We start from the raw sequence: 26,154 nt of genomic DNA on the forward strand, positions 1-26,154 counted from the left end.
AGTTCCAAAACTTCAAAGGATTTATCGATTACGATATTTCTCGTGAATACACGAGTCCTTCGGTTATGGTGCTTGCAAGAACCAATAAAAAACCTTTATGTATCTCCAAGATACCACAAAGTAAGTCCAACTAAGGACTGGGAGACGTTCCACTTATACTTAACTGAAAATATCGATGGCTTCACCAGAAGACTCGTCTCAGCGTTTCGCTCTACCGAAAATTTCAAGGGTCCAACATCAGGGCGATAGCCAGGGCAGCAGTCCTTGTAGCCGTCGGGAAGCGGGGAACCTCGTAGTAAAGACCTTCGGACCACGTCGACATGCAGGGGTCGATGAGGTGGTGGGCCCTCCTCCGGAATTTTCACACGAAGCTCCTCACGATCTTCAGGCTGATTGGTACCACTGGAATCGCCCCAAACGCTGGGCGCCAAATGAGGTACTGGGTTTTTAAGAACCGGTACCGAACCGGTAACCCAGCGGTGCCAGGGGATCAACACACCAGAGACCTCGGGTTCTCCTGAGTCAGACCTACAGAAACTTCAGAGTCTTCCAGGTGAAGTCAAAGATTCGTTTATTGGCTGCAACCAAGGTGACAGGGTCCTAGAAGTACGATACAAGTATATTCAGGAGACTGCACACTTTCACAAAGTCAGGCTTCTCTTCTTATACCTAGTATTCAGCCTTGAGCAATACATTCCTTGGATTCGTGGTATTTCATTTATGGTTACTGATTACAAAAGAAAAGCAGAGTCATGATGGCATGTACATATTTCACGTCGTGCTGCTCATAACAAATCATCCGGCAAGGCCCAACATTTCATCAGATATCGCTGGACCCCTAATAAAAACGGTCACCTCCCCATCATAAAATAAGTGAGGAAAAGGAGTGGAGAAAGATGTGAGCGAGATATGGCAGGTGTGCGCGCTGAAATGGCTTTATGGCCGGTTGGGCCTAGATGCTATCTTGCTCGGCCACTGGGAGGGAACTGACCTAACGAGCTCGGCCTGGGGCAATGGTTCTAACTTGTACTGGGGTCAGGAAGAAGTCGATTAAGGAGTATGTGTCCTTGTGGAATCAAATTCAACTGGATTAAGGCCTATTTAGAGGGCAACATGCAGCTAAGGGTTTAGAAGCTAAATGACGATTTCGAGGTGAAATCGTCACTCGAATATGCCGAAAAATACATGTACTTGATGTACTCGTCATTCTCGGTCTTTTGATACCAAATTCGTCCTATTTCGACAAAGTTTTTATTTTCGAGTCCGGTACTATTACGGATCCATATTTTTCAGAACCACAGACGGAGTCCTGCCGGAACCAGGCATTCAGGCGCCAGACCGCCCATGGACCCGTTGGGGAGTACCCAAGCCGGAGGGAGACGGGAGAGTGGTCGGACAGTCCCTGGGCAGGATAGCCGCAGATGACAAATCTAGCAGTGTGTCCCGCCCCTCACTCAGGAACCGCTCCTACAACCCCGCTCCCCAATCTCTCTCAGGGACCCAGTGGGAAGACATGGCTATCTCATAGGCCTTGAACCACTGCCCTATGTCATCATTTAAAATAAATTCTTTCACCACATCTTTTGGTATGTTCACCCTTGATTCTACCTGCACTGGCGGTGTGCTGCCACCAGAGGGAGTAAGCTCCAAACTTTTAGCTTTCAGATCCATCTCCCTCAACTTCATTTCATGTTCCATTTGGATTCTTCTCTCTTCCAGAGCCAGCTTCTTGCTTTCCAGCTCCACACGCCCATTCAATTTAAGTTTAGCCATCTCCATTTCATGTGCTCGGGTTTCCTTCCTGTCTGCCAACTCCTCTGGCGACAGGACTCTGCCAAACCCATTGAGTCTTTCTGCCTGCTCAATTTCCACCACATTCTCCGGTGCCCTTGACTCAATCCAGGCCCCCAGCGCCTTTTGGTAGTGTGGTTTGGTTCTACATCCAGACTGGGAAACTCCAAACTTTTTCCAGAAGCCCCTCAGCTGTGGTACTGTGTAGCTCTCTAGTCTCTCTTCTTCCCAGTCAATTTCAATTCCATCAGAGACTATGGATGCTGCCTTCTCCCCACTGACTGAATCAGGCATGACTGTTTAACAAAAATGGAGATCTCTCAGCAAACCAAAAATTAAAAGTACGTGGTTGCGTTATGGTCTGAACTCACTACGTAGTGTTCACCAATCACTGTACATGTATCACAAATGCAAATTCAGTATCCTCACCGCTGACCACCAATGTTAGATTTGGGAGTCTCTGGTTGGCACAGGTAAGGACTTGTGACAAGCAGGGACCCTCTCCTCTAGTCAGAATAAGGGGATTACCCTCTTAAATAACCCCTGCTCACCCTCTAGGTAGCTTGGCGCGAGCAGACAAGACTTATTCTCAGAGGCGTTATAGGTTAAGAATTTATGAACACACACACAGTAACCATGTGACAACACCACAAATGGACACCACACTGGGAATATATAATAAATTGGTAGCTTTTATCTAAGACTAAGCACAAGACCAAGATAACGACAAACATAATCCGCGATACTGTTTAGCAATGCAGTTCTTGTTTAAAAATGCCTAGTTGAAAGTTCCATGCGCTTCGCACTGTCTGTGCGGCTCTCCCGGGGATGAAATGTGCCTAGAAAGAGTCAAATAGGCGCAGCGGACGCTCCGGTCCGTTGTGCACACAAAAGCAGTGCGAGTCTCACAGTACCTTAGATCGTGTAAAATTGAAGGTGAACCAGAAGCGTTGTTGGCCCCTCTTTGGTGCGAGCCCCTGCTCGTTGCAGGCGTCTTATGCGAGGCGTAGAGGGGGGCCTTGGGGAGTGTGGCGGATGGTCCTGGTTTTGGGGCGTTGACGTTACAATGCAGCATGCGAGTCGGGCCTTCAAGAGCGGGGCGCTTCTCAATCCCGGACAGCGCGGTGCGAGGCGGACGGTTCGCTGCAGGTGTGCGAGCCGTACTCAGCCCTGCGGTGTGCTCGTAACTTCAAATGCCAGCGGCAGGGGCACGGCGAGCAGTGCAGCTCGAAGGGGGAGGGTGAAGCGGTGTGCGGTGCGGCCCTTTTTCACACGGTGCGAGCTACGGCTCGTGGAGGAGCGGTGTCGCTTTGTTCGGGGCGGACAACTGGCACGGGGCTTCACAGTAGGCGAGTCTTCGGGGCGCACACAGGTCACGGTTCCAGTGTTACGGGGAAATCAGCAGCAGCTCTTTTTAAGGCAGTGGGAGTCCAATAGTCCTGGGACTCCGTTCAGGGGGCAAGCTCACCCACAAGCCCTTGGAGATCTTGGAAGCACAAGTTGAGCAAAAGTCTTTTCCAGTCTTTTTCCCCTCCTTCAGTAGCAAGGCAACCACTGCAGGCCATTCCCCCAGGTCAGGGACAGTACTCCTCCTTATAGCTTTCCCATTTCCTTCTTGTCGGACAGAGGTTCTTCTTGTTTCAGCAGGATCTGATTTCTTGAGCTCAGGGTCCCATACTTATACTGCAATTCTTTTGTTCTTTCAGGCCAGGGGGGGCTTTGCCCAGTTCAGCCCAGTTCTGGAGTACTTTGTTTACAGGACTCTGGCTTGTCTTTTCAGTGTGCAGGGCAGAGACATCAGACGCTCCACAGGAGGTGGAGCCAGCATTGTGGTGGCAGAGCACAGCCCTATTCAGAGTTCAGGTGCACTCCTCCCACCCATCCGGATGTAATCTTCCTATTCACCACCTGGCTGCCCCAGCCTGTCTCTTGGAATTCCCCAGCCCTGTCACTCACAGAAACCAGACAGCAGATACACATCCTAGCAGAGGCGGGCTGAAAAGGTTAGGCAAGCAAATACCAACTTTCTAAAAGTGGTTTTTGCAAACACAGAATATTAAAATAAACTTTACTAAAAGATGTATTTTATTATTCTGAGTTCAGGCATACTAAACTCGAATTTCTACCATGTTCTCTGAGTCTGTTAGGATCATAGGATGTAATAATTCTAACAGCCCATTTGGCCTATGGAGAACAGGTAGCCTTGCAATAGTGAAAAACGAAAATGGCTGTAGTTCACTATTAGGACATGACACACACATCAGGGCTTGTCCTACCTTATACTTACCATGCACCCTGCCCTTGGGCCTACCATAGGGGTGACTAATATGAAGTCAAGGGAAGGTTCAGGGACTGGCAAGTGGGTGCACTTGCCCAGTCAGCATGACAGTCCCAGACTGCACGCAGGCTCTGCAATGGCAGACCTTAGACAGATTTTACAAGGCCGCTTCTGTGGGTGGCACAACCAGTGCTGCAAGCCCACTAGCAGCATTTGGATTTACATGCCTTGGGCACTCCTGGTGCACTTTACTGCGGTCTGATAGTAAACCAAATAAGCCAATCATGGAATCCAATCAACATATACATTTTATACAGGGAGCACTTGCACTGTGGCACTGATTGGCAGTGGCACAGTGCTCTGAGCAGCTAACACCAGCAAAAACACATGAGGCAACAGCAACAAAATGGAAGGGAGACCCACGCCAATGGTGCCAGGTCTAACAAAAGTACATTGGGGGCCCATCGGGTCCAGGGGCCGTGCGGAATGCAGGCCCATTATTGCGGTCTGGATTTTGTCCTCCGCTATATCGGCAGACAGAAACTCTCTGCGAGAGATGTTGGTCCACCCAAGAGCAGTGTCAGGAGGTACTTTTCTATGGGTGCGAGTTTTGCATAGTAGTCAAAATATTAAGGATCTCCTGCGATTCGATATGGCTAGTGCCTTATTATTTCCAAAATCTAATTAGTAAATCTGGGGGGTCTGGTTGCCTCGGACAGATTTCTGCCGGGAAGCTCGCTTTCGCTGAATGATCTGGCCACTTGATATTTAGATTGGAATATAGATTCACGTTCAGCCTCATTGGAATATTCAATTAGTAGATCTTTAAGCTGAACAGTTCTCGGTGGGCTAGGGGTGGAAGTTAGGGGCTCCTCTGTCCTTTTGATGTCTCTTTCTAGTTTATTTAGTGTTCCCCTGATGGAACGTAGGATCCCTCCGCTTTTGACTATACATAGCCTCTGAATGGTGAGTTTGAAGCTTTCCCATACACATGCAGGTGCTGAGACACTATTTTTATTGCGAGCGAAGAATTAAAGAATTTCCTGATGTATTTCTTCACAGAGGGCTCCATCTAGCAAGGTTGTGGGCTGGAGTCGGCAGGAATGATATAGGGATTCATTGTCCGGCAGGTATAGTCTCATGAGCACTGGAGAATAGTCTAGGGAGGTTTGCGCCAAGTGCGTCACAGCCTGGTTTCAAGTGTTTAGTCCCTCCGATAGCAACCATAGGTCTATTCAGGTCCAGCTGGAGTGCACGCTAGAATAGAAGATGCCCTCCCCTCGTGGTGGATAGAGGGACCTCCAGGCGTCAAAGAGCTGGTGATCGGTCATGATGCTCGTGAGGTGTTTGGTTGAGGATTGATGTGAGGATGAGGTGCCATGTGAGCGATCGGAAAGAGAGTCTAGTGCTAAGTTGAAATCACCTCCCCATATAATGAAAGTGGAGCCTATTGCTAATATGTGACCCCATACTGTGTCAAAGTAGCTGGCATCATCAATGTTGGGGGCGTAGCAACTAACAAGGGTTACTGCGTGTCCCTCTAATCTGCCCCACATCACGATGAATCTGCCCTGTGTATCTTGTAGTGTCCCTAGTGAGCAGTATCTTACGCTAGCTTTGATGAAGATTGCTGTGCTTCTAGCATATGTCGAGTATGAGGAGAAGCAGCTGAGTACTGCCCATTTCTTTCTAAAGGTTTCTTAGGGTCCAAGTGTGTTTCTTGCACCATAGCCACCTGCACTTATTGTCTGTCTAAGTATCCTATGACCTGCCTGCGTTTGCGAGGTTCACGGAGTCCTCACATGTTCCATCTAAGGAAGGTGTAGACGTGGGCCTTGTCTGCTCTTGGCTCCGCTGTATCTGTCTTGTCCTCTCTGAGACCGGAGGGGTCAGTGTGTTCTGCCCTGGTGAGTTTGTAGGGATCGTTCTCTATGCTTTCCTAATTGTATGTGCTCAGTATTAATCCGTGCAGCGCCGCCGTGTGTATCAAAGTTCTGGCTGAAAGTGAGCGATGGGCTCTCTCCACCACTAGAACTCTGGAGAGTGCCTCTGCGCCAAAGATCTCAAGCAGCAGTCATTCTAAATAGTCCTCAATGCGGCCAGTTGTGGTATACTCCGGGATCACCACTATAATCATGTTGTTCCTGCGTAAACGCGCCTCCAAGTCTTAATTCTTTGCAGCAATAATTTTTAACAGTTTATCCATCTCTTGGAGTCATTCAAGGCACTCAGAGGAAGAGTCTTCGAGGGTGGATATGCGCTGTTCGGTTTTGGGAATGTGGCCATCATGCTTCTCCAACCTTTGTGTGATGTAGTCCATGTGCATATCCATGGCATTCATTTTGGACTTGATGGAATTGAGGCTTTGGCACATCATGAGGAGAAGTTATTTTATATCTGTATCTTGTGGGGTAGTTGAAGCTGTGCTTTCCCGGCATGAGTCTGTGTCTTTAGCGGTATTGGTAGTGTTTTTCCAGGCTGGGCAATTGGAGTTTGGCCTGTTTTCCATCCGTTGGACCCATGATTCTCCCCTCTGAGTGGTATGGGCGGGCACGGTATGCCTCTCTGGAAGACGAGGATGCAGCGGCTAGCTCTGCTTGTCACTCAGGGTGTGCAGATCCCACTCAGGTCAACAGGTGCCAGTTTGTGCCTTCGGGAGGTTATATAGGTCAGTTTGTGCATTCGTGCGGTTATTTAGGTGAGTCCTGGCTCTGCAACGGCCCAACTCTTCACCCTCCACCCTTATTGCTATGTCGCTGAAGAGGGCACGGGCCCACAAAAAGCAGCGTGTCTTGCTTGGGATTTTGCAGGTAATGTCCACTTCAACCTGTCTTACCAAGTATTACAAGGCAGCAAGGCCACTCTGCACCCCAGGATCAAGGCCTCACCATTCCACGCGCCGCCTCCCGGTGCTATACAGGTCCCACGGGTCTATCTGCACCCTTCTAGCAGCAAGTCTCAACAGGGTTCTCCTCTCAACCCCTTCAGGTCCCAGGTGAGTGTGCGAATGGGTATAGGGGAGCCAGCCGCATCAGCAATCTCACGACTCGCATCAGGGTGGCCCATCACCTGAGCCGAGGCCCAAGGTTGCTCAGGGGAAGCAGCACGGCCTCAGCCTGGCTCAGCCTTAGCGTCGGCGCAAGCCTACCTCAGCCGGTCACGATCTCACTCAGTAGGCAACCCTCTCCCCGTAGTGTAGCTCCACGTTGGGCAGCTCCTGGTTCCTGGCAGTGACGGTGGCCGGTGTCTGTCCACTCCAATCCTGAACAGCAGGGCCAGGCGATGCAGACCCGGCAAGCTCAATCCCGTTGCCGTCATATTGAACTTGTAGGCTGCAAAACAGGGATGCGCTGTGTGGGTTCACTTAGACAATGTCAGCGAGTCCGCACTCGGCCCATCAGCTCTCCGGTGAGTCGCGTTGGGCATAACGTGTTTAAAGGCAGTTTTCGCCACTTTAGGAAGGAGGATTCTGGCGGATTATGGTCCTAGGCAAACAGAGCCTCACGGCAGTGCGGCCATCTTGTTCATTGGCTCTCAACCCCCCAAGTCATGCCAATCCATGTAAAAAATGGGTGACATGTTGTGGCACACAGGAAGAAGAAAAAGTGTGGTGTAAAAAGAATCGCGTGCAGTATACTTAACCATGGTTATAGATGGTGCGGTGGTCATTACTGAGGGAAAAACATATGTTTTGACAAGGGTTCAAACCCCACCAGGAGAAATTCGTTTTTATAATATTTCCCTTAATTTTTCTATTTTACTGAAATCAAATATGTCCCCCCAGCAGTGTCTAGGGAGATTTGTGGCCTTTTAAATCATTGTGGAATGAGACTTTGGGGCTGGTTGTGTAAGAAAAGGAAATGCATGGGGCAAGGGCCATAGTGAAAGAAAGGAAGGGCTATTTGTTTATGAAAAGAAAGTGTGGATTTGTGGCATGTAAAAGCAAAATAGCATGAAAATAGACGGAGAACCAGCACAATGTTTTTATGATAAAAAGAGTTTGGGTATCAAAGGTCCCGCAAAACAGATGGTACAGTGGTAACTCAAAAGGGTCATGAGTGCTCTTTGTCAATGGGTTCAAACCCCAGCTGAAGCAAATTGATTTTAATATTATTTTCAATTTGTGTTCTATTTTGCACAAATGAAAGCTGTCACTTTGTGAGGTGTGGCCAGGCTGCCGACCAAGATGGCCACGCAGCGCTGAGGCTCCGCCAGCAATCCCAACAGCTGAGCCCAGCCCTCCTTCCATCCTGGCCGCTTTCTGTGTGGGAAAACTGGCCTAAATGCACGAAAGTGCACACATGAGTTGGAGCAGTGCAGGGCGACTGAGGGTCTGAAATATCGAATGCGGAGGCCTCTGGGAGCGCGAGGACGGCGCTGGAGCAGGGAGCAAGGTGCAGCCGGAAGTTAGGCCGCGCAAAATACAGCGACGGTTTGCGGCACTCCGGCAGGCTTACCCGACAGAGAATCAATCAGATGGGCTCCGCTGGCCATTAGGGGAGCGTGCTCTGCTTGCGGCCCTCCCCCCTGCTTTCAGCTCCTCCTGCACCTACAACGGCATTAAAGCCCGTTCGGCTCCCGGAGGCCCCGCAGTGAGAGGGACTGCGGGTGAGCCTGGGGGCCAGCCATCCAGCAGTTCAGGCTAGCCGGGTGGGCCACAGGAGTCGTGCCTGCTGGGCTGTGCATGTGCATGCCAAGTGACGTTTTCTATAACGGCGATAAACAATGAAGTGCACAACTCCGGCCTAGCATCCTGGGGGTGAAAGTTCCTGGCCACCGATGCTCCTTGATCCACCGTTAAGCTGCTGCACATAATTCTGGGCTCAAATTGCGGTGAGACTGTACTTGTAAGGTGCTGTATGGGTTGTTTCAGAGCTTTGGGGCCTCGTGACCCATAAGTGGTCCCCTGACACCCTGCCATGCCGGGCTGCCTGTTGTGGGGCCCAAGAAGGAAATTGGGTCACAGTGGGCCAGACTTACACACCATTTTGGCGACTGAAGGCTCCGGGTCTTGAGGGCCGGCTGGCAACCAACGAAGCCTTGCGGGGACGTAATGGGGCATAAAGACCCTAAACAACGGCTACTCCAATTTGGTAAGCCTGCTGAGCAGTCTGTGGAGTCTGGTTGTAACATGGTCGAGCGGGGTATCTAGGAAGCCACCCTTAGCGATGCCCCTGCAGGGTCGGTAGCACTGCTCCTTGAAATGAGAACAGGCTTCAATGCCCTTGATGGCCGCTTCAACACCCTCGAAAAACACTTGGACACAATGGGCTCAAAATTGGACAGACAGCAGAAGCGTCTAGCTACTGTAGAGAGCAGAGTGTCGGACCTAAAAGATGGCATGGCACAATACACCAAGCACACGCATTGAAAAGATTCTCAAAGACGTCGCCATAAACAACGAGGATTTGGAGGCGCGCAGTAGATGTACTAACGTCCGCATTATGGGCGTCCCTGAGTCATCCACTACAGGGCGTATGGATCTATTCGTGGAAACCCTGCTTACAGACATCTTTGGTAAAGAGGCCTTCATCTCCACTTTTTTTGTAGAAAGAGCTCATTGCTCGCGTGGCCCCCGCTCCAATCTGGGTTGTCCACCTAGACCCATCATCGCCCGCCTTTTAAATTTCCGAGACAGAGATACAGTGCAAAGGCTGGTGAGGGAGCCTGGTTCCATATCCTGGCAAGGTTTAACGTTGGGGCTGTTTCCGGACTTTACTATCATGGTGCAGGAGGCCAGGCGAAAGTACACCAGCTGAAAGCAACACTGCGCAATCTGGATCTTCAATATGGCATGTTATATCCGGCTTGCCTCCTAGTGGATGTTGAGGGTCGTTCTCACATATTTGATAGCCCCACTGTGGTGCAAGATTTTTGTAGAGACAATAAAGGAAGCTGTAGCCACAAGGACACCTCCAGGGCCTCCCCCCTAACAGTGGTTCAGTGGCCAGCGTGGACTGATTCTCCAATGAGTAATCAGTGCAGCCTGCACTGAAGAGCTGCAGCTAAACTTTTGAGTGACCTTTTATTTTTGGCCAAATGATGCTACTCTAATGATCGTTACAAAGTTGGGTAACTAGCATGGCGTTGCCACAACCCAGGTGTTGATCACTTTGTGTTTGTTTCAATTGTGGAAATGTATCTAGTTTTGCTCCTTCTTTATTTGCTAGGGTGTTTACATGATGCATGTCTTCACGTGTTAACTGTGGATATTCCCTAAGAAAGGGTGTACTGGGATTGATGGGGGGAGTTAGGACGGATTGTCAGCATTTTTGGATTACCATTATTTCTAACCTTCTTTATTCACTGCAGCATGGTATGCTAAAACTGTGACGCACACTTCAAATCACTGTTACTATGTTGCGATGTCAGAGCAGGTTAGGTTGTCAACATTTTCAGATATTACACTGCTCGCCTGAAATGTCCAGGGGCCTACAATGCTAGGAAGTGGAAGCAGGTCTTGCATTATTTACAGCTTCACAGGGTGGACATTGCATTCTTACACAAAAAACACCTGCCCACAGCTGCCACCATCACTTTGCGTCGGGCTGGGGACCGCATTGCTAGTTTGCAGGGTATAGCACATATGCACGGGGCACGGCTGTCTTGATTCATAAACGTCTGCCCTTTCAACTTTTAAAAGCACACATTGAGAATGAGGGTCGTTACACAATGGTGGCGAGTCACTTGATGAGACACCATAGGGCGTTCATCTGCGAGTACGCGGGTAATGTGGACAGCCCAGGGATCTTCCAAAGCCTTCACACACAGCTCCTACAATTAGATGCAGAATGTATATGCATTGGCGGAGAATTAAATCTACTGTAGGACCCTGCGCGAGACAGTACGTCCAACTCATCTGACACCAAACCACACATATGCCACATTTTACTGGATATGTACAATTCTGTTGGCCTGGTAGATGTGTGGCATCAGCGCAACCCATGACATGCAGCGTACACCCATTACGCTGCCCAATATGGTACTTGGACTAGATTAGATTATTGGCTTGTCTCCCCCAACTTGGCAACGTCGTATAGGGCATCCCAGCATCTCCTTAGCAAATATTCTGACCACTCCCCAGTGGTATTGCAAGTACGCATCCCTAGCTCAGAGGGGCTGTGAGAGGGTATGGAGATTCCCTGGGCAGGCACTGAGGGATGAATTGTTTAGTTAAAACTTCGGGAGGCCATAGTTGAATACTTTGAACTGAATAAAGGATCAGTGAGCTTGTGATCCATACTCTGGAAGGCATTTAAAGAGTATGTAACTCTAAGCATTCTGTGGTTCTAAAAGATTTGCGTGGTACAATTGCGCATATTGAGAAGCAATTAGATATGGTTGATAGAGATCAGGTTGCAAGGCCTGACCCCTCTCGGCTCAGCCACGACTAACGATCTTGACGGAGTTCAGAGCAGCAGCGGAGCGTGAGATTCATTTTGTAAGCAGGTATGCTATTTCAAGGCGCTATGGGGAGGGTGATAGACCTGGCCACACATTGGCGCGGCTACTGAGACCCTCGGCCGGGCGTTCATACACCACCTGCATCCGTTCCTCAACCGGACAGACCCTAACTGATACCCCAGATATCCAAGATGAACTTTTTGCATATTATTCCACATTATATGCAACACGGGCGACGCATAGACTGGGAGACCTTAATGTCTACCTTGCAGAGATTGCTATGGTGTGGCTCACGAAGTTTATGCAGCAGTTTCTGGCTGAGCCATTCTCTGCCGAGGAAATTAGTAGCGCCATAGATGCCATGAATGGCTCGACGGCCCCAGGCCTGGATAGTTTTACTGGTATCTTTCATAAAACTAATAAGAACTTATTAGCGTTCAACCTATTACAGGTTTATAGTGAACCACTCGAACGCAAGGAACTTCCCCCCACTTTGCGTGAGGCTGTAATATTCCTCCTTCAAAAAGCCGGGAAAGATCCGCTTCTATAAGGCTCTTACAGGCCGTTATCACTTTTAAACCTCAACTACAATATTTTGGCTGAAATGATTGCTCTAAGATTGGCCTTGTTGCTGGACCACATTATCTCCCGACTCAGTCTGGCTTTGTCCCCCATAGGTCGACTGCTTTAAACCTGCGCACATTATTTGCAGTAATAAATAGGATCGCTCCGGAGGTCCCTGCGGCTTCTGTCCTTCTCGATACTGAAAAGGCCTTCGACTACTTGAGGTGGGCCTTTTTCATAGCAGTGATGAGAAGGTTGGGTATCCCTAAGGGATTCATTGACCTTACTTTGTTGCTTTACTCTGCGCCCACCACTAGTCTTCGATTGAATGGCACACTGTCCCCTTAATGTTAGAAATGGGATTTCCGGTTGGCTAAGGCTTGCGCCAAAGTCAGGCAGAAACCACCACTCTAGTCAGGGCAAGGGAGTTACACGCCAAAGAAAACCCCTGCTCACCCTCTAGGCAACGTGGCGCGAGCAGTAAGGTTTATGCCGGAGGCTATGTAAGTTAAGGAGTTGCGCACGCACCAAGCAACAACACCCAAGGCCAACCACAAAGGAAACTCCCCACAAGGTTATATATAAAAATAGCCTTTGTATTGGACAAAACATATTAGATAATAAATACACACTTTACAATGTGCCATATAACGGGCAGAATTTACAGGGGATTAGGTACATGGGACAGGGCCACGGGCGCCACTGTTAGGAATAAACACTTTTAGAATTAGCACTTGGTAGAATTAGCACTTTGTAGGGATAACCCTTAGCACATAGAACAATTGTAGAACAAAATAGCCAATATAGCTCACAACCAGTAACCACTGGTTAGAGGTAAGTACCACCTATGCAACCCTAACCACCTTAGGAAAATATCACGCAGGGAACCATGAACTCACTAGCATCACTGTACTAGGCAAAACAACCTCCTAAGTATCACATACATTCAGAGGTATAAAACATTACACATGATGCAGGAATCACATTTAGGCAGGTAAATTACAATTGCGCAAAAATATCACATGAAGCAAAAACAGGTACCCCACGCCAGGGAACACCAGCAGAACTGTCCCCCAGGCCAACTGGCCTCTCAGGGGCTCACACGCCCTTTGTCCAGAAAAGTCAGGGCAGGCTGCGCAGGCAGCCAAAGAAGATTGCGCAAAGGCCTAAACGTAGCAGCTGCCCACTAAGTGCTGGGCAGCTGGAGAGATGAGCCTGGCACCAGCGTGCCTCCTGGCTCTCTGTAGGCTCTAGGGAAACAATAGGGCCCAAAACACTGTGTGAGACTAGCAGGCTCTTGAACCAAAAATGCCTAAATGCCTCCAGGAGCCTCGGGGCTCTAACTCACATATGCCCCACACGTTGAAGTCCCGCTCAGGGGACTCGTGGTACAAAATGCCCCCGGAGCCTCGTGGGCTCTAAGAACACAACTGCCCCTGTGATGCTGGAGCCTTGTGGGCTTGAATTTATCAAATGCCCGACGTTGGAGTTGCCTGCTCTCTCGCAGGGTAACTCTGGAAATGGCCACCGGGGGAGGTAGGCACGGCCCCCTCTGGGCTCTTGTACAATATCTAGGCCTATCATTGGAGTCCCGCTCTGGGGACTCGGTAGGAGAATCCACCTTTCCTCCACAGATGCACAATCTCGCCCCACTCATCGGAACCTGTAGGCAGAGGTGTCCTTCCCTTCTGCTCTGGGTTTCCTCACAGGCGGCAGGGTGATCCGGCGGCGTCTCCCTCTTTCACCCGGTCCTCTTCAAACTGGCAGGCAGGGAAACTTTCTCTTGTGGCGCCGGGCTCTCTCTCCTGGGACGCGCTGTGATTGGGTGGCCCGCGCAGCTTTCGGGTCGCCCCGCCCACGTCACCAGAGGCTGCCTGACTTCCTTGCGAGCCGGGCTACGGTGGTGATCTTCAGGGTGCAAAAACGAGGGGTAGGCTCCCTCGATAGCCAAAAGGAACTGCGGGGTGAGCACCCGCTTAAATAAATAATAAAACGGGGTGGGCACCCGTATTTAATTACAAAAGTGAAACGAAGGACAAAAATGGGCAAAATATGCGGCAGGCAGTGCGGGGTGGGCACCCTTGCCGCAAGTTAGCAGAAGGGGGATCCCGACGCCGGGGAATCCCTCGAGGATGGCGAGGGCAGCTCAGGGCTGCTGGTTAAAACCACAGCGCTCTCCTGGGGGTGAAGATTCAGCGCTCCCCAGGCGCTGCGAGGCCCACAGTCCCAGGAAAGTCCTTTAGAAAGGTAGGAAGGGGGGCAAGGCTGGGCCCAGGATCCAGCTCACAGGGCCCTCCAACTAGGGAGGCAGTCCCTAGTGGCGGTATCCTCCTGGTGCCCAGCAGCAGCAGGCCCCCCTCTTCAGGTCAGTAACAGGTACAGAACCTTTTGCAAGGGGACACAGCCCCTTTATATACAGTAAATTCCTTCGTTTACAAGGGTGCAGGCAAGGGGCGAACCAGATACAACTGGTTCCTGAGCACTTTGTTTTGCTCAGCCCCTCTGCCTATTCACAGGATGGGTAGGGTCATCAGTCGCACCACAGGGGGCTGAGCCAGCATTGTGTGGGGGAAAGCCTAGCCCTATTTAGGTCCCAGGTGCACTCCTCCCCAGCCATCAACATGCAGATCTCCCATTCAGCACCGGGGCACACCCATCCTGACTCTGGGAGCCTGGCACACCAGCCAGCTCCAGCCAACCACAACCCAGCACATTCACTGCACAGGCACACCAACTTCTACAAGTGTCACTTCCACACTAGACACATTCACGCCGCACACATCATCGCGCAGCATTTAATCACACGAGTCCGCACATACCAAACTCGAGGAACAACCAGGGACACATACATTCCCCATGCATTCCTATGGGAGGGCAGGCCAACCTTACCACACGCACGCACTTTACCCTGGGACACAGTGGTAAAGTGCGCAGAAGCCACAACTCACTAGCACCAAATCACAATTAAAAAGCAAAATGTTTAGGGGTGAACCTGCCAGAAGGGCCAAGTCCAACAATCCCTAAGGGATTCATTGACCTTACTTTGTTGCTTAACTCTGCGCCCACCACTAGGCTTCGATTGAATGGCACACTGTCCCCTTCATTCAATCTCACTCGCGGCACCAGACAGGGTTGTCCGCTCTCCCTGCTGCTCTTCATATTGGCGTTGGACCCTCTGGTTCACCATTTCCAGGAAAGACACCTACACAGAGGTCACCAGTTCAAAATGGGTCCTCTTTTAATTTCCCTATATGCAGATTATATCCTCCTATATGTCCGAAACCCCCAGGAGAATTTGGAACTGCTCAGCAGAGAGATTATCCGGTTTGGCGTTTTTTCAGGGCTGGGTATTAATTGGGGAGATTCCTAAACTTTCCCCCTGATGCTGAGCACTGTTCATTGGGAATGTGAGTTCCGCTGACGTGGTGTGAGGAGTCGGCCAAATATTTGGGTATTCAGAGCCACAGAGAAACCAAGCAAATTATTAGACTAAACTACAGCCCTGTGGCGCATAACCTGGAGCAACAGGTTGAGCGTTGGTTGAGACTCCCACTTCCCCTTGCTGGTCGAGTTGCACTTGTGAAGATTATTGTCCTGCCAAGGTTTTTGTATCTGTTTCACAACATTGCTATCCCACTCCACAACACTTTTTTACACACTTTGCATTTTTTTTTATAAATCTTTTGTATTAAACATTCTCAACATAAAGGTACAGATTCACAAAATCAGTAAAGGTATTTACTGCGAAATCAAATCTACATACAAATACAGCAGCATAATTCAGTGGAAATCACGGGAAGGGGGGATCATCACCACCAGCATCACAGGGAGGGGTACATATGTCGCCACAGTATGCATTCAAGGGGGCCCAAATACGAGACCATTTTCGGGGGCACCCACGGGCCACATAAACTGTCTTTTCTCTTAGCATGCACCAGTCGAGGTCTCTCTCCCAATCTGTGACCGTGGGTGGATGTGGGGCTTCCCAAAGCTGCGCAATATTTCTCTTGGCAATCATGCAGCCAAGTGTGACCCATTGCATGGTATAAGTGTTGAGGTCGGTAGGTTCCCAGATGTTAATGAGGCATCTGGGCTCTTCTGGTTTGACTTCTACCCCAATGCTTCACTCATGATTTTATGTATGTTGCACCAATATTCCTGGATCAGCCATAATATGTGTACGAATATGCCCATTTGTGTGCATCCCCTTCTACAAGAGCCATCCGTCAGCCCACCCATGTGTACCAACTGAGGACCTGTTATATAGATTCTGTGCAGGATCTTAAGTTGCACCAGCCTTAGTCACTCCGGGATCGCAACTGTTTTGGGAGAGGAGACCGCTTCCTGCCAAGTTTCATCGTCCAATTTGATTCCGTCCTCAGTCCATTTGTCTCGTAGTGCCAGTGTGGGATTTTCAACATTTTTAATGAGTTTCCGATATGTTAGGGAAATGGCCATCCTCTCGTGGGGAGGTATCCGGTGAAGTAGAGTCGCTAGGAAATACTGTTTGTAGTGAGTGTCTGAGTTGCAGGTACCGATAAAACTCGGAATCCGCCTGGGCATACTGGGTTTGGAGAGTGTTAAAGGATTTCACGCCCTCTGCGCACCAGAGGTCCTTAACCGCATGCGTGCGGGCGGAATTCCGCCCGTACGCTGAGTTTTTTTAAAACGCATGTTACGTGACGAGCTGGGCTCGTCATGAGCGTGCGAGGAGGCTACCTCATGACGAGCCCAGCTCGTCATCAGCGTCGAAGGGGTTAACATGGGAGATGCCTATTAGATCCCATTTATCAAAACCCTTCGAATTTCCCAGGTATCCAAGTTTCTGTGAGTCCCATAGAGGTGTGGTGAGAGTCAGCTTATTATGCCAGCCAAGTGACTTAGCTGCAGAGTGCCAGATTTTGACTGTGTGATTGGTGGGGTCGGTGAGTGGGTATTTGCCTGGTATTGAGTATAGCGCACGGGAGAAGGTCCCGTTGGGAAGAAGTCAGCGATCCATTGGGAACCCCGGGTTTTCAGGGCGACCGTATGTGCAATGATTAATAGCTGTAAGGTGTGCAGCCCAATAATATTTTTTAATGTCGGGTAGGCCAATTCCGCCGTCATACCTGCTGAGTGTCAGCTTTTTCAGAGCAATACGCGCCCTCCAACCCCCCCCCCCCCCCCGAGAGGGTCTCGCAGGAGTCCTTCAAGCTCTTTAAAATACGAGTTTGGGACAGGGTCAGCTGAATTCTGCAGGACGTACAGGAAACGGGATAGAGACATCATTTTAAATAAAACTGTTTTGCCCAATAGCAAAGCAGGAGTGACTTCCAGTTTCTGAGTCTCTGCAGTGGGGGGACTAAATTACGGGTGTATTAGACGGAGGAGTCGAGAGACATGAATATGCCTAAGTATTTGTTGCCTTCTGTGACTATTGGAATCAGGCAGTTTCAGGGTAAAGGGGGGGGTTCCCCCAGAGGACATACAGAAGCGATTTTTGCCAATTGACGCGAAACCCAGAATACCTGCCAAAAATGTCCAATATGTCGAAGACTGCTATCGGGGATCTCTTTGGGGACGTGAGATAAAGAAGAATATCGTCCACATATAAGGAGATCCGGTCCTCCCATTCTGCCGACCAGCGCATGCCGTGGATCATTACATCCTTACGGATCCATGCTGCAAGGGTTTTGAGGGCCAAAGCGAACAGTAAGGGAGAAAAGGCGCACCCGTGACGGGTCTTTCGGCTGAGTGTGAAGGGCTCTGACTTCCTGTTGTTCACGACTATCTGAGCTATCGGCGCGCTATATAACAGTCGCACCTAGTGCCAGAAATTCAGCCCAAAACCCAGTTTGGCAAGTACTGCGAAAAGATAAGGCCATTCCAGTGTATCAAATGCCATAGTGGCATCAAGGGAGACTATTATTGCATCCTCATGTATTGTCGATACTCTGCCCAGGACCCCATGCAATCTCCGCAGGTTAAGAGCAGTGTTTCTTTTAGGCATGAACCCTGATTGATCTGGGTGTACAAAGTCCCCTATCACCTTGATCAGCCTCGTGGCAGCACTTTAGCTAACATTTTTGGTTCTGCATTTAGTAGCGATATAGGCCGATAGGAGGCATACTCCTTTTCAGGTTTCCCTTCCTTGTGGATTGTAACAATAGTGGCAATCCTCTGGTCATATGGCAGTGAACCCTGCTTAAGGCTGTCCTCGAACATGAACTTCAGATAGTGGGCCAATTTATCTGGTCGAAGTTTGTAAAGTTCGATTGGAATGCTGTTTGGACCTGGGGCCTTTCCCGAGTGTAGTGCTCTTATAGCCATGGTGATTTCGTCAGCGGTTAGGGCACTGTCCATAAACGTTTGGTCTGTGTCCGATAGTGTGGGAAGAGAGACATCTTTAGCACTTTGCGTTCTTATCTCATCAGATTGGTCGGGGGGAGGAAGACTTAGAGTTAGCTGTGACACCATGTCCTTACCATATGAGAGAGGTGGTTTTGGGGTCCCCAATCTTCAGATCTATAAATTTGGTTGTGCAGTGCAGTTTCCCACACTCCTGATATAACCCGGACACGCAGATCCACTGCACTAGACCTCAGCCTGACCTGGTGCTCACGGCGCCCCTATGTACGGTGCTGCCGCGGGGCTTTGCCAGGGATCCCCGGAATATCCAAACAGTAGCTGGGCCTAGCATAGGTTGACAAAAGTGACTGGTGTTGGCCCTCTATACTCATTGGAGATCCCTGTCAATACTAACCCCTGGATCCCTATTACGGAACAAAAACTGGCATAGCGTACACTCACTACATATTCAATAAATAAGATTGGGGATCTGTTCCCATGGGCTATGTTTTTTCTAGCACAGAGGGGGGGAGGTTCAGTGAGGCAGGATTAATGGATCCATTTATACTTAGCGGGATATGGAGGGCGCTCAGAGCGAATTTTAGGGAATACCCGTTGAGGCCCAAGTACTTCCCTCCACTTACTCTCTTAATCACAAGTTCCGGGGCAGAACACCTAACCTCGAAGCTATACAAAGCATGTATGGCATTAGTCCCTAGCGGGTAGGCCAAGTTACGGGAGGCATGGGAGCGGGACCTTGGGCACCCAGTTCAAGACTCTCACTGGTCCTTTTGTTGTGCACAAATGATAGAGGTCTCCTTAAACAGCAGACATAAGCTTATACACTTCAAATATTTGTGGAGGGTCTATATGACCCCAGTGAAGGTTCACTTCATTGATCCCAATCAACCATACACTTTTGTCCTAAGTGCGGTGGCCCGCAAGCCGATTTTGCCTGCCTGACTTGGAACTGCGCTAAGATTGGGGACTTCTGGAGATTCATTTTCAGATTAATAACACAAATGACCCACCTTGAGATGTCCCGTACACCTGAGGTCGCCTTGTTGGGCTATGTGGGAGGTCTCCCAAAGAAGTTGTGCAAATTCACAGCCATTGCCCTTTTGCTAGCAAAGAGGAAAATAGCTCTCAAATGGGGAAGTAGGGCATCCCCCACAGTGAAATATTGGCTCAATAGCCTCACATACTGTAATACTAATTGTGACCTTCATGCTTCCACTCAACCTTCGGCATCCAGGCAAAATTAAATTTCGAAGCCTCTTAAAAATTACTTACTAGAGATTAGTGCCGCCCCTATTTCACAACAGCCTGCTGGGATAGGCCCCTCTGGGGTGGCGTAATTCATGTTCCACCCAACTGCTCAATTGTTGTGATTATTATGTCAAGGAAAGTACAGGCCTGACAATGAGGGAGAGCCCGTTGGTCCGGGTTGGTCAGATGTTGATATCACAATATATCATATATATGCTACCCGGAGACTTTGGTACATTGGACGCTTGAGTATACTTGTTTTGCAAATGATCTTTATTCTTACTCGCTTTCTATGATCACAGTGAATGATCATGCAATGTTGTAAGCAATATGAAAGTGATAAATAAAGTTATTTAATAAAGCTTTCACTTTGAAAATCATCCCCTAGCAGTGTCTGTGAGATTTCTGGCCTTTTTAGTCAAGCCAGTGCATGTCAGACATTTATGACATGCTGTGGCATGTGGAAAGGGGGCAAGGCTTGCTATTCGCCATCACCTCCTCCACTGGCACTCTGTCACGTCGGACAGGTGGGTGTTGCAAATCGTCCATAGGGGCTACACCCTCCCCTTTGAGGCGACCCCTCCAGCCATGCCACCGCAGAACCACCACGTGTCGGGGATCACTTGAAACTTCTGCAAGAGGAAGTTGCGGCCCTCTTGGCCAAGGGGGCCATCCAGCGCGTACCTGGGCCAGAAGTAGGGTGTGTTTGTTACTCCCACTACTTTCTGGTTCCCAAGAAGGGCAAAGGGGGCCTGCGCCCTATCTTGGACCTCCGGAACGTCAACGGCTTCCTCCGGAAGGAGAAGTTCAAGATGCTGTCTCTTGCTCAGGTCTTAGCTGCCCTGGACCCAGGAAACTGGATGGTAGCGTTGGACTTGCAGGACGCCTATTTCCACATCCCCGTCCTGCCGACCCACCGGCGTTACCTGCGGTTCACGGTAGGCCACGAGCACTTTCAGTTTACCGTGCTCCCCTTTGGCCTTACCAGCGCCCCACGGGTGTTCACGAAAGTGATGGCGGTGGTCGCAGCTCATCTGCACACGTTAGGGGTTTCAGTCTTCCCCTACCTCGACGACTGGTTGTTGAAGGCGGGCTCGCCCCAGACAGTCGTCAGCCACCTCCAGACTACGGCCGACCTCCTGCACCCGCTGGGATTCTCCATCAATGTGCTGAAGTCGCACCTGTGTCCCTCCCAGAAGCTCCTCTTCATCGGAGCGGTTCTAGACTCGGCACAGTTTCGGGTTTATCCTCCTGAACAGCGGGTTTGGGGTATTCAGGCTCTGATTCCGATCTTTCAGCCGTTATCCCGAGTCTCGGTCAGGTTGACACTGCGGCTTCTGGGGCTGATGGCCTCCTGCATCCTTCTGGTGCATCACGCCCGGTGTCGGATGCGGGCTCTGCAGTGGGGACCTGAAGTTTCAGTGGGCCCAGCATCAGGGCACCTTGTCCGACTACATCTTGATATCGGAGGGCACTGCAAGACAGTTGCAGTGGCGGCTCACGGACCGCGATTGGGTCAGCGGCAGATCCCTCTCCCTACCCCAACCGGAGCACGTAGTTGTGATGGACGCGTCCCTCCAGGGCTGGGGGGGCCACTTGGGAGAGGCAGATATCAGAGGACTCTGGTTCCGGCGGAGTCCCGGCTCCATAGCAATCTTCTGGAGCTGCGGGCGATCCGACCTGCACTGAAGGCATTCGTCCCCTCTGTCCGGGGGAGTGTAGTGCAGGTGTTCACGGACAACACCACTGCCATGCGGTACTCCAACAAACATGGTGAGGTGGGGTCTTGGATCCTATGCCAGGAGGCTGCGCGCCTCTGACAGTGGCTGGAACATCAGGGCGTGACCCTGGTGGTTCAACACCGGGCAGGTTCCCTGAACGCCAGGGCGGACAAACTCAGCCGTCGGTGCATGATGGATCACGAATGGCGTCTGAACTCGGACTCGGCGCAAGGTCTCTTTCAGCAGTGGGGAGATCCTTGGTTAGATCTATTCGCCACAGAAGAGAACGCGCAACGTCATCAGTTGTGCGTGTTGGAATTTCCAAGGCGCGAGTGGAGTTGCGGTCCGTTGTACGCCTTTCCGCCTATACCACTTCTGCCCAGAGTGCTAAAGAAGATCAGGCGCGACCGGGCCCAAGGCATCCTTGTGGCTCCGGACTGGGCCCGAAGATACTGGTATCCCGAGCTACTCAGCATGTCAGTTGATCCCCCAATTCGTCTGCCTCTTCAGGAGGACCTTCTGTCGCAGCAGCAGGGGACGTTCCTCCACCAGAACCTGTCCAGCCTCCACCTACATGCGTGGAGATTGAGTGGCGACAGTTGAGGCCATTTGACTTGTCTCCTGAAGTCTGTGATGTTATTCTGGCAGCCAGGCGTCCCTCCACAAAATCGGTATACGCCTGCAGGTGGAACAAATTTGTGGCATGGTGCACAGCAAGGCTGTGGATCCACTCTCTGCCCCTCTTTCTGAGGTTCTCCTCTTTCTTCTTTCTCTTGTCCAGCAGGGCTCTGCTCTGGGCACTATCAAGGGCTACCTCTATGCCAATTCTGCCTTCTTAAGGCTACCTGATCAGCCCTCTTTGTTCATGTCCCTAGTTGTAAATAGGTTCTTAAAGGGCATCACTCATATGTTCCCTCCTGTTCCTTTCGTGATGCCTCAGTGGGACTTGAACCTTGTTCTGACTTATCTGATGTGCGCTCCCTTCAAGCCACTTCATTACAGTCCTCTTCGTCTTCTTACCCTTAAGACTGCATTCCTGGTTGCCATCACCTCTGCCAGGAGAGTGAGTGAGCTCCAGGCTCTTTCTTCTAAACCTCCTTTCCTTTCTGTCCATCCGGACAAAGTTGTGTTGCGGACGCGACCCTCTTTCCTGCCCAAGGTAGTCACAACCTTCCACATCGGGCAGTCCATCACCTTGTCCACCTTCTTTCCGCCTCCGCATCCCTCAAAAGAGGAAGAGAGACTCCACCGTCTGGACCCAAAACGTGCGCTCTCATACTATCTGCATCGCACACGCCAGTTCCGTGTGGATGACCAACTCTTTGAGGGTTACGTAGGCGCTAAGAAGGGTCGGGCGGTGCACAAACGAACCATCTCTCGATGGGTCGTCTTGTGCATCAAGATTTGCTACTCTTTGGCGAGGAAGGAGCCTCCTGTTGGGCTGAGGGCCCATTCCTGTCGGGCCGCGGCGGGTACCACTGCCCTGGGTCGTGGAGTCCCCTTGCAGGACATCTGTCAGGCAGCTACGTGGGCCTCGCTGCACACGTTCGCAAGACACTACTGACTGGACAGCCAAGTCCGGAGAAATGGCTTTTTCGGCCGTTCCGTTCTCCAGGACTTTCTGGTGTGATCATTGGTTCTTAGACCCACCACCGGGGTATTGCTGGGGTATCTATTCTAAGGTAAGGAATCTAATACTAACCTGTTTCTTTCAGATGCACAAGTTGCTTACCTTTGGTAACAATATATCTGTAAGAAACTAGAGCTAGTATTAGATTCCTTACCGCCCAACCCATACTCCCCGTTCTGCAAACCGATATCTAGGGTTAAGGTCATCCCCTTTCAGGGCCCTAGTTTTATGGCACCAGTGTTGGTTTTTATCATGGCTCTGCATTTTCTGGCACGGAAGAGATGTATATAAGAACTGAGGTCTGCGCGCGAGGGCGGCGTCTAAGTACTCCGACGACATCATCCCGGCGCCGACGACAGACGCGGAGCCACAGACGACGCCAACCGACGTTCAGGGGTACTGCTCCGCAAAAATTTCCGGATCCAGTCTGACGCCTGGGGATATTCTAAGGTAAGGAATCTAATACTAACTACTGTTTCTTACACATATATTGTTACCGAAGGTAAGTAACTTGTGCAGCAGGGTCTGTGAGATTTGTGGCCTTTTGTAGTGAAGCCAGGGAATGTCAGACATTTGTGACAGGCTGTGGCATGTGGAAGGGGGGGGCAAGGCTTGCTGTTAAGGAAATCCCTTAATTTGTGGAATGAGACTTTGGGAATGGTTAGGTAAGAAAGAGAAATGCATGGGGCAAGTCTGAGAGTGGAAGAAAAGAGCGGCTATTTGTTTATAAATAGCAAAAATCAAGTATAGATTTGTGGCATGTGAAAGCAAAACGACATGGACATAGAAGTAGGACACCACCCATTTTCAATGACACAGAAGCCTTGGACAGAAAGTTTCTGTGTAGAACTGATGGTCCAATGGTAACTAGCAGTTACTCTCAGTGCTTTTTGACAAGGGTTCAAACCCCAGCTAGGAAAATTCGATATTTATAATTTTTTCTATTTTTACCCAAATGAATGATGCCCTATTGTAAATCACCCCTAGCAGTGTCTGTGAGATTTGTGGCCTTTTAAGTGAAGCCAGGGCATGTCTGACATTTGTGACATGCTGTGGCAACGGGGGCAAGGCTTGCTATTAAAGGAATCCCTTATTTTGGGGAATGAGACTTTGGAAATGGTTGTGTAAGAAAATAAAATGCATGGGGAAAGTCCCAGAGTGAAAGAAAGGAAGGGTATTTATTTATTAAGCATGACAATTAAGTGTGGATTCGTAGAATGTAAAAGCAAAACAGAATCTAAACCAGCACTCTCTGTCTATGATAAAAAGCTCTGCACCCCATGACAATAGAAGAAAACAGATGTATAGGGGTTAGTAACAGGTATTTGCATTCATTTTGACAAGGGTTCAAACCCCCACCCGAGAAAATTCCTTTTTATATTGTTTTCCATTATTTTATCTTTTTAGCCGAGTGAAAGGTAGTCCTTTGGAAATCACCAACTGGCATTATCTGCAGTTAATCATGAAAGAGCATGTCAGAAATCTATGAAATGCTGTGGCACATGTTAAATAAGCTGTGGCACATGCCACATGACAGAGTGACATGTGTCACATGCCAGGAATGGGCACCAACCCTTACTGTGTTCCTCCGCGCTCCTACACTCAGAACTAAACAAGATCAAGAGTGAAGGACTTAGTTGTAACTGATATGTGTAATCGTTGTGAAACTGACATGAAATACTGGCACATGCGCAGATTGTAAAGCACAAAAAACATGCAAATTAGTTTGAGAATGTACGTTCCTCTTTAAACTGAAACATGCGCAGAATGTGTAAGAACATCAGTGTCGTGTCCTAGAGCCCCAAGGATCACAGGATGCGGCGGCTGGTATTAAGGTACCTTTATTGTTTCTCTGAGTACAGCATCTATGCACGTCTTGCCCCTTGCCCTGCTGGTCATCTTCTGTCCCCGCCCTTGTCCCTGACCGGAAGTGGTGTCTGGTGTCCCCTTCCCTTTGCCCCAGACCCAGGGTCCTAGCGCCCACTGTCTGGGCACGACATCTTCCCCCTTGTTGCAAAACAATATTTCCTGTGACGCTGGCTGTGGTCACTGATAGAGAAGTAATAATAGAAAGAGAGAGAGAGAGAGAGAGAGAGAAAGAGAGAGAGAGAGAGAGAGATAGATCCTTACAGGTCTCCGTCCCTTCACATCTCTTCAATCAGTCTCTGTGGTTTCTTGTACTCCCTTCTCGGCCGTGTCTCTCTGTTGTCCACTTGTGCTCCTTCCTTCTGTTTGACTTCCACCAGCACTGGTGCCTGCTGTTCTTCTTCTTTTGTCTTTAGTTCTTTGAAATGTGAACTGTTTTTTGTGATGTGATATTGCCCTGCTGATGCTGTTATCATAGGTCCTCTCACTTCGTTCACCGTCAGTGGATCCTTTGAGAACGCGCTATCTGATTTCCGCAGCTGTCTTTGCCGCACTACCACTGTGTCTCCTTCTTTTATTTATTTTTTAGTGGCGTGCCTCCTTTGATCAGCGTACGCCTTTATTTTTGCTCTCGCTTCGTCGTCTCTGGCAGCTATGTTGCTTCGCTCCACTCTTGTCATCGCTACCATTTGCGGTAGCTTTGTCCTGCTCGAGCCCCCCAGCACCAGTTCTGCGGGGCACCGGCCTGTGGAGCTGTGAGAAGTGTTCCGGTAGTCCCTCAGTATCTGGCATGGGCCTGCCCTATCGATATCTGCGTTATCTTTGCTCGCTGTATCGCCTTCTTCATCGTTTCCATGAATCTTTTGGCCATCCCATTTGCTTGTGGCCACAGAGGTGTTATTTTCCAATGAAGGATACCTAAGTATTCCATGAATTTCCTGAACTCTTCTCCTGAGAAGGGCGGGCCGTTGTCAGTCTTTAGTGTTTGGGGTGAGCCCCATGCTGCAAAAACATTGTCCATGACTGGTAGTGTTGCATTTGCCAAGGTTGACGCTACTTGCCTTACAATTGGAAACCTGGAGAATTTGTCTATTATCACCAACAGGAAATTTCCTGTCTCCAGGGGCCCATAGAAGTCAGCCACCAATTCTGTCCATACTGCTTTGGGGAATTCAGACATCTGAAGTGGCTCCGGCTTGGACGGTGGCCCCGTCACTTGGAAAATGTGGCAGTGCATGATAGTTGCTTCAACCATGCTGTCAAGTCCCGGGAACCACACCTTTCCCCGTAGCATTTTCTTGGTT

The 26,154-nt window shown here is 49.9% G+C and overlaps 1 protein-coding gene across 2 annotated transcripts in view; it reads left to right on the forward strand.

The window, feature by feature from the left end:
• Window positions 1–26,154, forward strand: part of LOC144770300 (GLIPR1-like protein 1) — a 1,263,910-nt gene that overhangs the window by 454,719 nt on the left and 783,037 nt on the right. The gene's annotated exons all lie outside the window — the stretch shown is intronic.

Source organism: Lissotriton helveticus, chromosome 1_1 (assembly GCF_964261635.1).
Source record: "Lissotriton helveticus chromosome 1_1, aLisHel1.1, whole genome shotgun sequence".
NCBI classification, from domain to species: Eukaryota; Metazoa; Chordata; class Amphibia; order Caudata; family Salamandridae; genus Lissotriton; species Lissotriton helveticus.